This window comes from Bactrocera oleae, chromosome 2 (assembly GCF_042242935.1).
Source record: "Bactrocera oleae isolate idBacOlea1 chromosome 2, idBacOlea1, whole genome shotgun sequence".
NCBI classification, from domain to species: domain Eukaryota; kingdom Metazoa; phylum Arthropoda; class Insecta; order Diptera; family Tephritidae; genus Bactrocera; species Bactrocera oleae.
In genome coordinates, this window is record NC_091536.1 from 75,675,589 (window position 1) to 75,689,166 (window position 13,578).

The window sequence follows — 13,578 nt, forward strand, 5'->3', positions numbered from 1 at the left end:
TTAATTTTTTTCTACAACAATATTGCTGTGTATTCTTAAACTATGTATAAGTATACCCTTACAATTAACACTTAAAACAGGAGTTTTTTTTTAATCCCCAACAATAACTTTTTTATAGGCTGTCACTCTGGGTCAACTACTCCCAACAACAAAATCGAACGTTTCATTTATAACAAATATATGATGGTCTGGCTGTTAGGCGAAATAATGGGATTAAGTGTAGTAGGGACAATATATTATATAACGGTTGCATTTATATAATACTGTTATGACTTTAAGTCCTTATATATTATATATTATTTTTCAAATTTATTTAAAAAAGCGTACCAATAATTAAATTTCAGCCTTCTCCGAATTAATTTGGAAATAAATCTATATAATTTTACCTTATTAAACTTATAGACTCTTATACATATGTATTTTTAAATTGAAATTATATAATTTGCTACTCCATAAAAATCCTTAAAATAACTTCATTTATTAAAAAACTTTATTTAAACTTATATTTTGGTATTGGGAGAATTTATATTTATATTGATATTTTTTATATCGATTCGGTTTGCACATCTAGTTTAAATGGACTAGTCCGGGTCAACTTTGTTTAGTTGGTATATCGAGTAGAGAGAATCTTAAAAATACTTTATAAAACAAAGTATTTTTTTTATTCTGCGAACTAAACTACTTTCAAGTTAAATCACTCTAATCTTCAAATTCACAAAAAATATATGGATACATATATCCACAAAATTCGCGGATGGTCGAACAATAATGATAAGAATGGCTAAATGAAAAAAAATTCCAAACTCTAATTTTGGTATTTTTCTAAATCAAAACAAAATGTGTTATTGCCGAAACTGGAATTTTTTCAGCTCTTGTCGCCTTATTACTCAATGGTATGATGTATATGCAACATATCTGTTAATGTTCAACTACAACGGTAATAAGCTCACATATGACGCAGTTTTTGTGGTAAATAGTTAAAAAATACTAAAAAGTATAACTAATTGCCGCTAATTCCAGCTAAATTTTTTTATGAAAAAACCAACGTAAAACCTAACAAAAATACTCAATGCAAATAAGAAAAAGCTCTTCGAAACTTATAGAACCAAGCTTTGACGATTTCAACGCGTCATCCAAGCGATTTAAATTCAACAAAGCGGCGCCGTGTGTTGCATGCATAATTCCAAAGCAACGAAATAATGGCGAAGCAAAATACATCGCTCACTGGCGAAATTCAGTGACAGCCATCAACACCACTACATATATACTCAACATACCTATGTAAAGGAATGTGAGTAAGTGTGGTCGCAAATGGCGAGAGCAGAACGTCACAAGTGCGACTAACGCAGCGCTGAAGCCGCAAAAGTGCGACATGTGCGCCAGTGGATGATGTGACAAGTGTTGGTTATATACATATACATACATAAGTATATTTAGCAAATGTGTAATTGTAAGGAAAAATTGGTTTGTTATTTACTTGTATATGTATATATGTATATATTTGTTTATATAAGAATCTATATAAAGGAAAATTCAATTGAGCACTTCACCCGCTAACAAAGCGGATAATTTCCTTTGACATCACTACTTTGCCGCCACTTCTGTTTCCACATACATAAACACACACACACACACAAGTTGAGCGTCGAGCTCAATTCACTTTCGCTAACGGCGCCTGCGTCATCGTCGCCGTTGCGGTAATCGTTGCATTGTGCGGCGTGAAACTGTGACAATCGGCTAAATGCGCGAATTGCAATGCGAGGCGAAGCGGTTTTGCATGCAACATTAGCGAGCGCATACAACATTCACCACACACACGCATACACAGATGCACACACACCGATTGGTGGGCAGCCAGTCGAGCTTGCAACCAGGTTTTTCCGCTGATTACGTCTTCGGTGGTTACAAGCGCGCGTCACGAGCAAGCAGAGGAGGCGGTGAGTGGAGCGTAAAACCACCGTTGTGCTCGTGTGTGTGTGTGTGTGTTAGCAAAAGCAATTTATCGACTTGCAACATCGGCTGCTCTCTGCATTTAACAGCAATATTTGCAGTGGAGACGCTGGTTTCTGCTCTCAGCTGCCGCATTTCTTCATTTCTTGCTTTTTAATTGTTTTTGTATTATTATTACTTTTTCTTTTTGCACCCATTTTCATATATTTTTTTTGCTGTATTTTCGCCGTGGATACGCGATGACATAATTTCATGAACGTACCGGCCGGTTTTGTGGGCCACTCAGCCAAGCGGCCAAGCGGCCACTCGTCTAACCAGCAATCAGCAATTGTGCTAGCCACCAATAACAATAAAAATCGATTGTTCATGTTTTCAGTTAGTTTTTCTGCGCTTTTTCTACGTTTTTCTTTTGCTGCAGATTTAACTTTATTTTTTGGTTTGCCGCTTTTTCTTTTCTCACCACTGTGACTAATTTGGTAAGTTGGTAATTGTTTTACGGTTATCTTGCGTTTATTGCATATTCTCGCAAATTGTGTCATATTATGTGTATTTCTCTTTTATATCGTCTTCATTTCTGTTGCTTCTTGTAATTCGCAACTCTTAACTCTAACGATTAATACTGAGTTGGTCTTGCTAAATAAATAACTAATGCTTACTAACACATATAAATTGTGTGCGTATTTGTTAATATTCGCTCTGTAACTTTATAGTTCGCACTTCAGCTGTTGCTTAATTTTATTTCATTTATTTATTTTATAAATTTTCCATTGCTTTTTCTTTTTGTTTGGCTTACCATCGGCTAATTTTTGTATTTTCGTGTGTTGCTTAGCTCTAGCTATTCTGTTTTAGTTTTTTATTACTAAGTGCTTTTGCAGACGCCCAAGTTTTTGCTATTATTACAACATTTTTATTGCTTTTCTCTGTTTTGTTGTGGTGTCCGTCGTCCGCTGAGTTTTCGTTTTAAGCACGGAGACGTGATAAAAAGTTGATACAAATATACTCGTAGATCGTCTGTATATATATATATATATATATATATATATATATATATATATATATATATATATATATATATATGTATATGCTAACTAATCATTAATAATTATTTATTAAAATTACAACAAAAGAATTGCATAGCAAAAAAACCAAAAAATTACACTTAAAAAAAAAAATTTTTTTTTTGCATATTCATTTTGCATAAAAATATACCTAAATTTACATGAACAAATAATTAAATAATAAATTTCATATGAGTATTGCCAATATTTTTTAAGTTACACGCTTCTAAAGGGTAGCCACTCAGTTCAATTAGCTCTATCAGTTTCAGTTTATTATTAAGGAGCACACCTAGTGTGTTTTTTATACTTTCTTAGGTTATACCTCTATGTATAACATACTAAAATTTTCAATAGATATGTCAAACAGTTTTTGAGTTATATCCTTTTAAAGTGTATCCGCTTCATCATTTATTTCTTTAAACGCGCATGTTCTTCTGATCTCTATGAAGAAAAATCAAAATTTGCCAGGCCAAAAACGCACAAAATTTTGACTAAATTTTAATTTTTTACGGTTTCATTTTGTCAAGTTTGAATCTTTTCGTCGGTATGGCATTGTACGAGCAATATTTTTTAATAGAATTTTCTTTCAGTTTTTATCTACGGCGAAGACCGAATCAATTGAACGCCTTTTTTTAACACCATCGCAGATAGAGTGTTAGAGCTCAGTGCCTGAAAAACTGAAGTCAGAATAAAAGATTAGACTTTTAATTGCCTATTGAAAGATATAACACAAAAGCATATCATTGTTACCAATACCGTTAAAAGTTTATGAACCTTACGAACAAATTCTACTAAAAAAAACATTATTTTTAATTGGAAAGAACCAAGCCTGGTGAATACCGCGCGTGGTTTAGCAGCTTCCAGTCAAGTACTTTGTTTGTTTCCTGAGCCGATTAAGCTTTGTATGCAGATGAATTGTCGTGTAACAAAATTACTTTTCCATGTCCTTTGGCCCATTCTGGTCATCTGTAGCGATTACTATTAACACTTTCATCAGGTATTAGAAGCGCGTGATATACCACACCCTTCTCATCATTACCGAATCGATCTGTTATTGCATTCGATGTTGATGGTTATTCCAGATTAAGAAATGATTTTATCCATTTAGAATTCTTAAAGTAAATCCATTTTTGATCGCCAATGACCATTCGATGCAAAACAGATTTTCTTTCGTGTCTTTAAAGCAAAATTCCACAAGTGTTTTTTCGGTTTTCCATTTGTCTTTCATTAAAATCATGTGTCATCCATTTTCCACACTTTTGGATCATTCCCATAGCTTTCAAACAGTCTGAAATTGTTTGTTGTGTGTGCAACATTTAACATGACTGCCATTTGCTTTTGACTCAAAAGTATCATCTTCTGATAGAGTATGGCAAGCATTCGATGCGACTCTACAGCACTTTTCTCCAAATGGAGATAAAAAATTAATGCTTTCCGCAAATCATCAATTTCATTGCTAATCGAGTATTCGCTTAAGGTTAGGTTAGGTTAGGTTAAAAAAAAATTTAAAAAAAATCAAAAAATAGAATGCGTCTCCGCTTTTTTGTTATACAATATTTCTACTTGAGAAAAACTTTAACTTACCAAAAACAGTTAATTGACTCTGGATTCTGAAGTTTTTTGTCTCGATAACTATATATAATACATCTGGAGACTTATAATTCACATTTTGAGATTTGGATGTCTCAAACACGATATGATTGAAAAGAGCCTTTTGATATTGGTCAGTAACTGGGTAGTTTGACATACTATCTCCTATGTCCCTCGCGTTTGCTAACAGCCCAGTGTGCGGGATCAAACATGCTTCGCAGCGATGGAGTACGAACAATCAAGCGTTCGAAACGCGGATGATGAAGATTAAAAATTTATTGCGGACGAAGTTTCTAACGGTGCATTCTAAAATTTATACAGTCGTGACTGAAGAGCCTAATGTACATATTTCATTAAAAAAAACTGAATAAAATAATTCAAAATTGAAGAAAAAAAATTAATTGTTTATAAAACTGTGTCTTTTGTTTCCAAAAAAAAGTCGAAAATTTTAAACTTATATATCATTGGAAAACTGGAAAAAATCGTAAACAATAGGCTGACTAGTCATTTTTATAATGAAATACTTTCCTTCGTATACGCAAATATTTAAAGGAATTTTTTTTTTGAACGTTGAAATTTTGAAAATTCATAACTCCAAAGTTTTGCATATAGAGTAAATAAATGTTTTGTTCAAAAAAAATTTTTCTATGTAAATTTACGATGGAATGACCCATATATGTACATATGTAATATTGTTAAATAACATCGCAAATGGGGTAACTGAATTCAGAACAGTACAAAATGCTTTGTTTTTCCAATTAAGTATTAAGAATATGCAGCAATTGTTTCCGTATCTATGTACATATATCATCATATTACTTTCATTCATCATCACGAGCCAGCACCACCCACAACAAGCTGCGAACAGTGTTTGCGGTATTTATTTTTTTTTTTTTGTTGTAATTTTTTTTAGTGCGGTCACAAATAACAGCAACAGGGCTGAGCTGTCAGAGGAAGCATTAATTCGCTTGTAAATAAATGAATTAGTTTGACCAACCACCTCTGCCCCACACACTTGAACTCGACCGCAACATAGTCAGCTTTATATAGCTTTAGCGCCTGTGAAATAACAAATGTTTCTGACAAACTCAATCAAGTCGTAATTAAAAAGCGTACATTATTATTTCATTACTTAGCGATTTTATATGCAAATTCCATGCCGATTACTTATCTATAAACAATAAATAATTCGCCGTTACGAAAGTGCAAGAATACAAGCCAGTTACCGTTGGTACATATGTAAATGGCAGACAAAGTAAGGCAGTGCATATGCGCGGTGTGGTACTGATGCAACGAGTCAAACCGCAATCAAGTGTCGCACTAACAAAAAACACATATCTTAGAGTGCATAGAGAAACATATGTTTGTATGAATGTATGTATATATGTACATATGTATATATATATGTATATAATTGGTTAGTAGTTAGCAACAGAAATTTAATATGCCAAAAGAGATTATGTCGGAAAATCAATATGTGCTTGTACATACATATATATTCGTAAATAATATATATACATACACACATATATATATATATATATATGCATACGCAGAAAAGTTTGAAGCGGCAACTTTGTGAGTGTGTCATTTGCCGTTGTGCCATTTCACGCGGCAAAGTCAGCTGTTAGTTCACAGCTACTTGCTCATTGTTGATTATTTACTATGTAAAATATTTATATGAGGCTTTTCTTCTGAAATCTGGTCGGCTTGAATTTTTCATTAATATAGGCATAAACAAAAACATGTGCAGCTATACCCAGAATGAAATGGTGCAAGACTGTTAATAAGTTTCATAGTTTTCTTGGCCTTAAAATAATACTTCACATTCATCAATACATATTTTTTAATTACAGAAATTGGCATTTAATTAGAAAACTAAGTAAATGTACTGGCAAATGTTTAATTTTACGTGATTGTGCTACTGTTTATACAAAAAACATTACTTGTGTGTTTACAGGGTGAACCAGAAGTTTTATTACCGAAGAAATTTGTAAGAAAAACTTACTTCCAATTGTTTTTGCTACAAGATTTCAATAGTAGTTTCCGTCGACGTTGTTCGTTTTAACAAGTTGGTAACATTTTTTACACCATCGCCAACGCACATTTCGTAAATTAGTAAAATATTGATTTTTTAAGCAATACTAAGAATCCAATGAGGCGATGGATTAGAAATTTTTTTGGAGATAACGCGAAAATTTAGTTTTCAAAAGCAAGCCAGCGTTTCTGAAGGGATTAAAAAAAACATTTAACATAAAAATGAAAACTGTCAACTGTCAAACTGGCATTAACAAATCCATTTCAGGGATAACCAAAATATGTAAATTTAGCTGCCCAAAGTAGCTTTTTCTAAATTTCTAAAATATAAAGCTTTTATTCGCAAATGCATTACTTCTGTGGAATTAAAAAAAATATTCGCGAGAAAATACCAACTGTCACCTGTCAAACTGACATAGAACAAGTTTTTCTGCAGCATGCAGCAATGTCAGAATATACAATTATTATAAATTCATGATAATGTAAAATAAAATCTCTACTTATGCATTTTTTAAACAATAAAAAATATTGATTTATCTGGTTTTAAGCTTTTTATAATTTTTTTTTAAAAATTAAAAAAAAACTTATTTGTGTTCACTCTGTATATACAAGTACATAGAGGTATATGTATCCATTAAACTCAATGTAAAATCTGACATAAGTCATTAAAGTGCCCACAAATTGAATTGTCATTCTACAGCTGTAATAATATATAATATTTTCTCTTCGAAGCGACAGTCACACGCCATTAATTCAACTAATCCCGCGTTGCAAAGTCGGGCGTTAATTAATATTCTTGAAATATTAGTTTTTAAAACTGTCTGCTCACAAAGAGTACTGCGCACGCATATACTAAGAATTTTAGCTTAATTTATAATTTTTACATTGACGAATGCCGTTGCTAATGAGATTACGCTTGAGCTCTTTTAGAGGAAAATCTTATATGATTGATACATCAAGGTATACAACGTCTTGATAATGCTTAAATGCATAATTACAATAATTAGATGATAGAGTTTAAGATATAATATGCCGTGTATTTCTGAAGAGTGTTTAAGGTATCAAGCTTCTTATAGATTTTTTCAAAAGTTTCTACTAACAATGCTTTTTAAATCGATATCTAATGATGATTTTTCGGTTTAGAGTCTCAGTCTTAGAGAAAAATTAATATCTCAATTAATGAAACCAAAAATATTGGTTTCAGATTTACATGTTCAAACTCATCCCCAATAACTCAGCTCAACCCTACGGTATATACGATGAATGTTTTAATAGTGGAATAAGTCAAGATATTCTAAGCAGAACCTCCGCTGGTATGAACTAATTCCTGTAAAATAACCTTTCATTCAGTCTTACAAGAATATTCTGTAGCAATATAATGCTTCCAGGTGAATATTTTGCAAACAAAGAGATAATTTTCTTTTGCTTGACGAACACAACATTAATACACACTACTCTTACCCAAGCTAACAAAATCTAACCCAAAAAATATAGTCAAATTAATCGCAAAAACAACACTTATTTTGGCTAAAAAGTATCTACCCCCCCACTATTCAAAAATACATCACACTGACAAGTCAATGCATTACAAAAGGTCAATTAATAAGTAGTTAAGTCAATTAGGTCGACACGTGTGTGTGTCGCGGTGTCAGTAACATTTTTGCAGAGCCAAAATTTGTGACGAAACTTTTTTCGCACACAGATAAAAGCTTTGTGTCCACATACAATTTACAAGCCTGCTTTTAAAGTGTTAAATAAAATCCGTAATTTTTGAGTAAGTCGGTAGGTTCGTGTGTGTATGTTCGTATGTGAGTCACATGTGTCTACTATCTAACTGTCCACTTACAACGCAGGCAAACGCTCGTCCAACCGGTTTTGTACTATAAATAAACTAAAACTTAAATTTTAAGCGTTTAGTAAGTTAATACTTGCTGTTCGTTAGCATTCGCGTATTTTTTTCTCAGTTTAATCTACTGATGGAATTAGTGTTGGCCAAGAGTTGCCGTTGAGGTTACTGGTTGACTTAAGTGAGATAAAACTGTTTTAATTACAATGTTTTTTACTCAAAATAATAATTAGTTGTTTTAAAGTAAAAGAGTTAGAAGGTTGCCATATGTTTCACAATCGAAAAAAGTTCTTAGTAAAATTTTAGATACAATAATTTGTGAAAGAAAGTGAAAATGTTTAAGAAAACTTAAAATTAAATTTACTTTTTATGAGAGCTGCCACCTATTTAAAAAGAAGGACTATAAAATTTTAAAAACAAATTTATTGTAATATGGGTTACGAACTAAAAGTATTATGCAAATTTTAATAGATTTAAACATTTTGGTGGAGAGATGCTAACTACTTAAAAATTCTAATAAAATTATAAGCTTTATTTACCAATAAATTATTGAAATTTAAAATTTAAATCAAAAATATTAAGATTAATTTATAGTTGCCATCATTATATTTTTTAATTTACGACAGAAATAGATCTCAAACTAAGGGAGAAATTCTAGAGTAGAGTTGCCAACTGTTTGGAATAATTAAATTCATACAGCAACAAATATTATTATGGCTGCTGGAAAAATACTGCACTGTATAACATTGCGTGGAAAAATTCTTTAGAAAAAATTTGTATAAAATTAATAAAACCCACTTTACTAGAAAGTGTATCATGTGATTATAACTTTTTATTATATAATATTAAAAATATGTAGTAAATCATTTAATTGCAAAAATTTCTGGTAAATAAGCAGCTAACGGCACTAGTATTCGCGCCATCTCAATACACTGGCACAACTTCTAATTAACGCTGATGTCACTAAATAAACTGAAATCGGCGTAAACACTTGTAAATTCTTAAGTGCCCCCATATGCGTACATGCATGATGTGACTTACAAGCTGGCGCAATTTGTTGGAAAGCGAACGAAAATCGACCTCTAAAAAAACGCGTAATATTTGCTAATTGAATTTGCAAACGATATTTGCTTTCGATTTTTATTATTTTCAAATAATTTTTTTTTACCGGTTCTTGTATTTTTTGCTAAATACACTTACAAAATTATTTATGCCCCACGCTTGTGTAGCTCTGTGCAATCACATCAACGTCAAATGCTGGAATTTTCATTGAGGCGCGCAATATAAGAACGAAGAGCGTACAAAAGGTAAACAAATGTTACATTGCACGCTGATATTTAAAGGTCTAACAATGATATGTGTTTATAAAGTAAAATGTATGCTATTTGTAGTACATACTGCAAGCATTGGTGATAGCAGTAAGATAAAATCACGTATACGCACTGTTCCACATTCTGTTGCAGTGGCGCGTCGCTCAAATATAAGCTGATAAATATTTTATCTACGCAATGCATTGTCGGCAATAAATATTTGATGTAATTACAAATTAAAAATTAATAAACAATAAAAAATTTCAATAATATTAGTGAAAGCCTTACGATTACGATAATTTGACTTGCAAATATAAAAACTAAATTTTTCTTCACTTCAACCAAATACTAAGTATTTTAGTACAACAATTTTTACAGAAACATACTAAAACTGGAAAAAACGTCAACTGCACCAAAGTCGTATTAAAGGGTGTAAAAGACTTTTGTCTTGATTTTAATCGTTCCGTTTGTATGGCAGCTATAGGCTATAACGATCTGATCTGAATAAGTTAATATATTCGAACATTTTACCAATGTTTTGAACAAGAGGTTTTTATACCAGATATCTCCACAAATAAAAATACTTTCCATACAAGGACTTGATACCAATCGGTCAGTGTGTAAAGTAGCCATGTGCTATAGTGATCCGATCTAAAAATAATTTTCGAGGATTGTCGAGGATCAATGCCGAATCGTCATATAAAAAACTTTTCCCTACAAGGCCATCAATTTGATTGATCAGTTGGTATGACAGCTATATGCTATAGAAGACCGATATCGGCGGTTTCGTCAAATAATCAGCTGCTTGGTGAGAAAAGGACGTGTACAAATTGCCAAACGGTATCTCAAAAGCAGACGGACATGACTAAATCAACTCAGCTCGTATACAATATATACTTTATAAGGTCTCCGACGTTTAATTCTGGGTGTTAAAAACTTCGCGGCAAGCTTAATATACCCAATTAAGGGTATAATTAATTTTTTATAATGTCTACTTCAACTTTAGTACTAATTAAGTTTTTCAAATCTAAAATAAAATTTATTACTACTAAAGCTCACATAGTTTAATTTTAAATATGTTTTATTTCATTTCAATTCCGCTCAAGATTTTGGTTTCAAATTTAGTACAAGCCGCTTGATTAAAACAATACTTTAGTACAAATTAAATTTTTTAATTTTAGTACTAAAAAGTTATACGCTGTATACTGTTTCAAAATTTCTTACTAAACTAAGTGATATTTTTCAAAAAAAAGCTTGCACAAAGTAGATAATAGAGAAGTTTTTGTGAAAAGGTTCATTTTCAGTAAGATTATTCAGAAGACTATTTGTGAATAAATGACTGGAAAGTACATTTAATATTAGTGTAATGCTTTCTAAAATTTAGTACTAAATTATAATTTACGAAATATATGTATACTAAATTAGAAAGAATTTTACGAAACTTCTTTATAAATTTTAGTACTAAACTGTGTTTTCGAAATTGGATGGTTAATTGATTAAAATTTTGTTCTAAACAATTGTTTTCGAAATTTATTTTAAATTAAACTAAACGAAATGCTTTGTAAAATTTTGTACTAAATTGTCGTTTTCGAAATTTGAGCTAAATAAGTAAATATTATATGAAAATGCATTCTAAAATTTAGTACTAAACTATTTTTTTTCGAAATTTGTACTAAATTATGAGGTATTTTACGAAACTATCATGTAAAATTTAGTACTAAACTATTTATTTTCGAAACTTATTTAATATATTTTGAGTTATTTTACGAAACTGATTTTTAAAATTTAGTACTAAAGAATTGGAACCAAATTCGTACTAATTTAACGATATTTTATAAAATGTTATGCGCAACCACTTTTTGTAATATTTGTACTAAAAAGTACCATTTATGTATCTATTTAAAATTTAGTACTAAAACTATGTACTAAACTTTATTTTTACTTACAATATTTTGCCTTAGTTTTATTTTAAAAAAAAATTTTTCTGCTGTTTTATTAAATTGGTTGTAAGTATTAACATAAAAAAGTTATTTGCTAGCAATTATAATTAATTATTTTGCAATTACTTAAAGTGCACATAAATGTGGAATTGTTCGACTGCACAAAGTAGAGCGCTCTAACTATCGCGGAAAGACATTGAAGGAGTGCGATAAAAAATAGAAAAAGATAACTATTTAACAATGCGTTACAGTATTTTAATTGTTTGTTAGCGAACATTGCTTAGTGAATACAATTTAATTAAATAGTTACAGCACTCGGTGCACTTAAACATGAATTAATGTACCCGCAATTAACCAGTGGCTGCTCAACTGCATAAAAATTTTCAACAATTTTTTTTTTTTCAATGTAAAATTATGATTGGCTGCCGCTAATGGAGAGTTGTTATAAAGTGACATGTACATATTTATATAAGTTTCTATGTATATATGTATGTATGTATATACATATAGCTGCATATGTACATGTGCGTCCTTCAGGCGAAATACCAATGCAAATTTTTCGTTTTACAACTTTTTATTTAAAATATAATAATAATTGCTGCAAATGAATCGACAAGAAAGTGTAACAACAACAACAAGAAAAGAAAAAAATTAATTACAAATATTGTATATGTGTTCGAACACTAACATACACTTGCTACCCAAAGGAATACCGCCGCGCTAATAACAGTCGTTGAAAATTTGTCAGCTGACTGCTCATTCAACTGCAAAGCAATCAATTTAATAGAACTGTAAGTGGTAATTTGTGGCGAGTTTGCTGTGTGCAAAGTGCAAATGTAGCCTGTCTTTAGAACCAAACGACTGAGTAACAGTTAAATGCATGGAAAGAGCCAAGTACACGGAAAAAATTCTTCAAGTAAAATGTGTGTGCGTGTGTGTGTACATGTGTATGCATTTTTTAGACTCACACATAGAATTTTTTTTTTTTTATAAAAAAAAAGTTGCAAATACTGCGTATTGTGTGCTCAAAAATCTAGCTTTCAAGTAAATTCAGCCTCTTTTCTAATCATTTTGAGATATATACAAACACGTCAAATAAGTATATATGTAAGAATAGAATTTGGTATCGCAAAGACGCAGCTTTTATTTGCAATACAAGTACAAGTATGTATGTGCTCACATTAAATATATATATACTTATAAGCCTACACTAACATCATACACTTGCTAGCACTTACACACACTTATATCAATATTTACAATATATTTTCCTTATATTTATTTTATGAATTCATTTTTCGCTATTTGCAATCACTAATGTTCGTATCTATTACATATAGCACGGTATGTGTTGTTGCTGTTGTTGTATTGGCAAACATTGGAAATGTGGTCATTTATATGCTGACAAGCGCAGAGCAGAGCTGCTATTGTCGTTTGCCAGCACTATTATTCTTTATGCATACCTATTTGTATGTATGTATGCATGTAAATAAACTAATATAATTATATATTTTTATGCGTTTATCGATGGCGCGCAATGAGCTGTTCAAGCGTTTTTGATATGTTAATTTCGCAAACAGGATATTGCGTACAAAAAAGGTAGATGAAATGAAAGGAAAGGAAACTAAAAGCAAAAGTAAGTGCACTCAACAATTCATATGAAAATTTTATAATATTTTTTTTTGTTTCTTAGAAAATAATTGCATAGTTGAGGAAATGATGAGTAATGCTCATTATAATTATGTATTGTTACATCTACGATGCAAATTTCAAATAGATATCGAAAAAATTTAATACTTTTTATTGCGTGAATAATATTTATTCGGTAAAACGAGCGCTTCAAGGGT

General features: G+C 31.0%; 1 protein-coding gene across 7 annotated transcripts in view; it reads right to left on the bottom strand.

Annotated features, from left to right (window-relative positions):
• snu (ABC-type transporter snustorr) overlaps nt 1-13,578 on the bottom strand; it is a 108,281-nt gene that overhangs the window by 43,506 nt on the left and 51,197 nt on the right. The window lies entirely within an intron of this gene.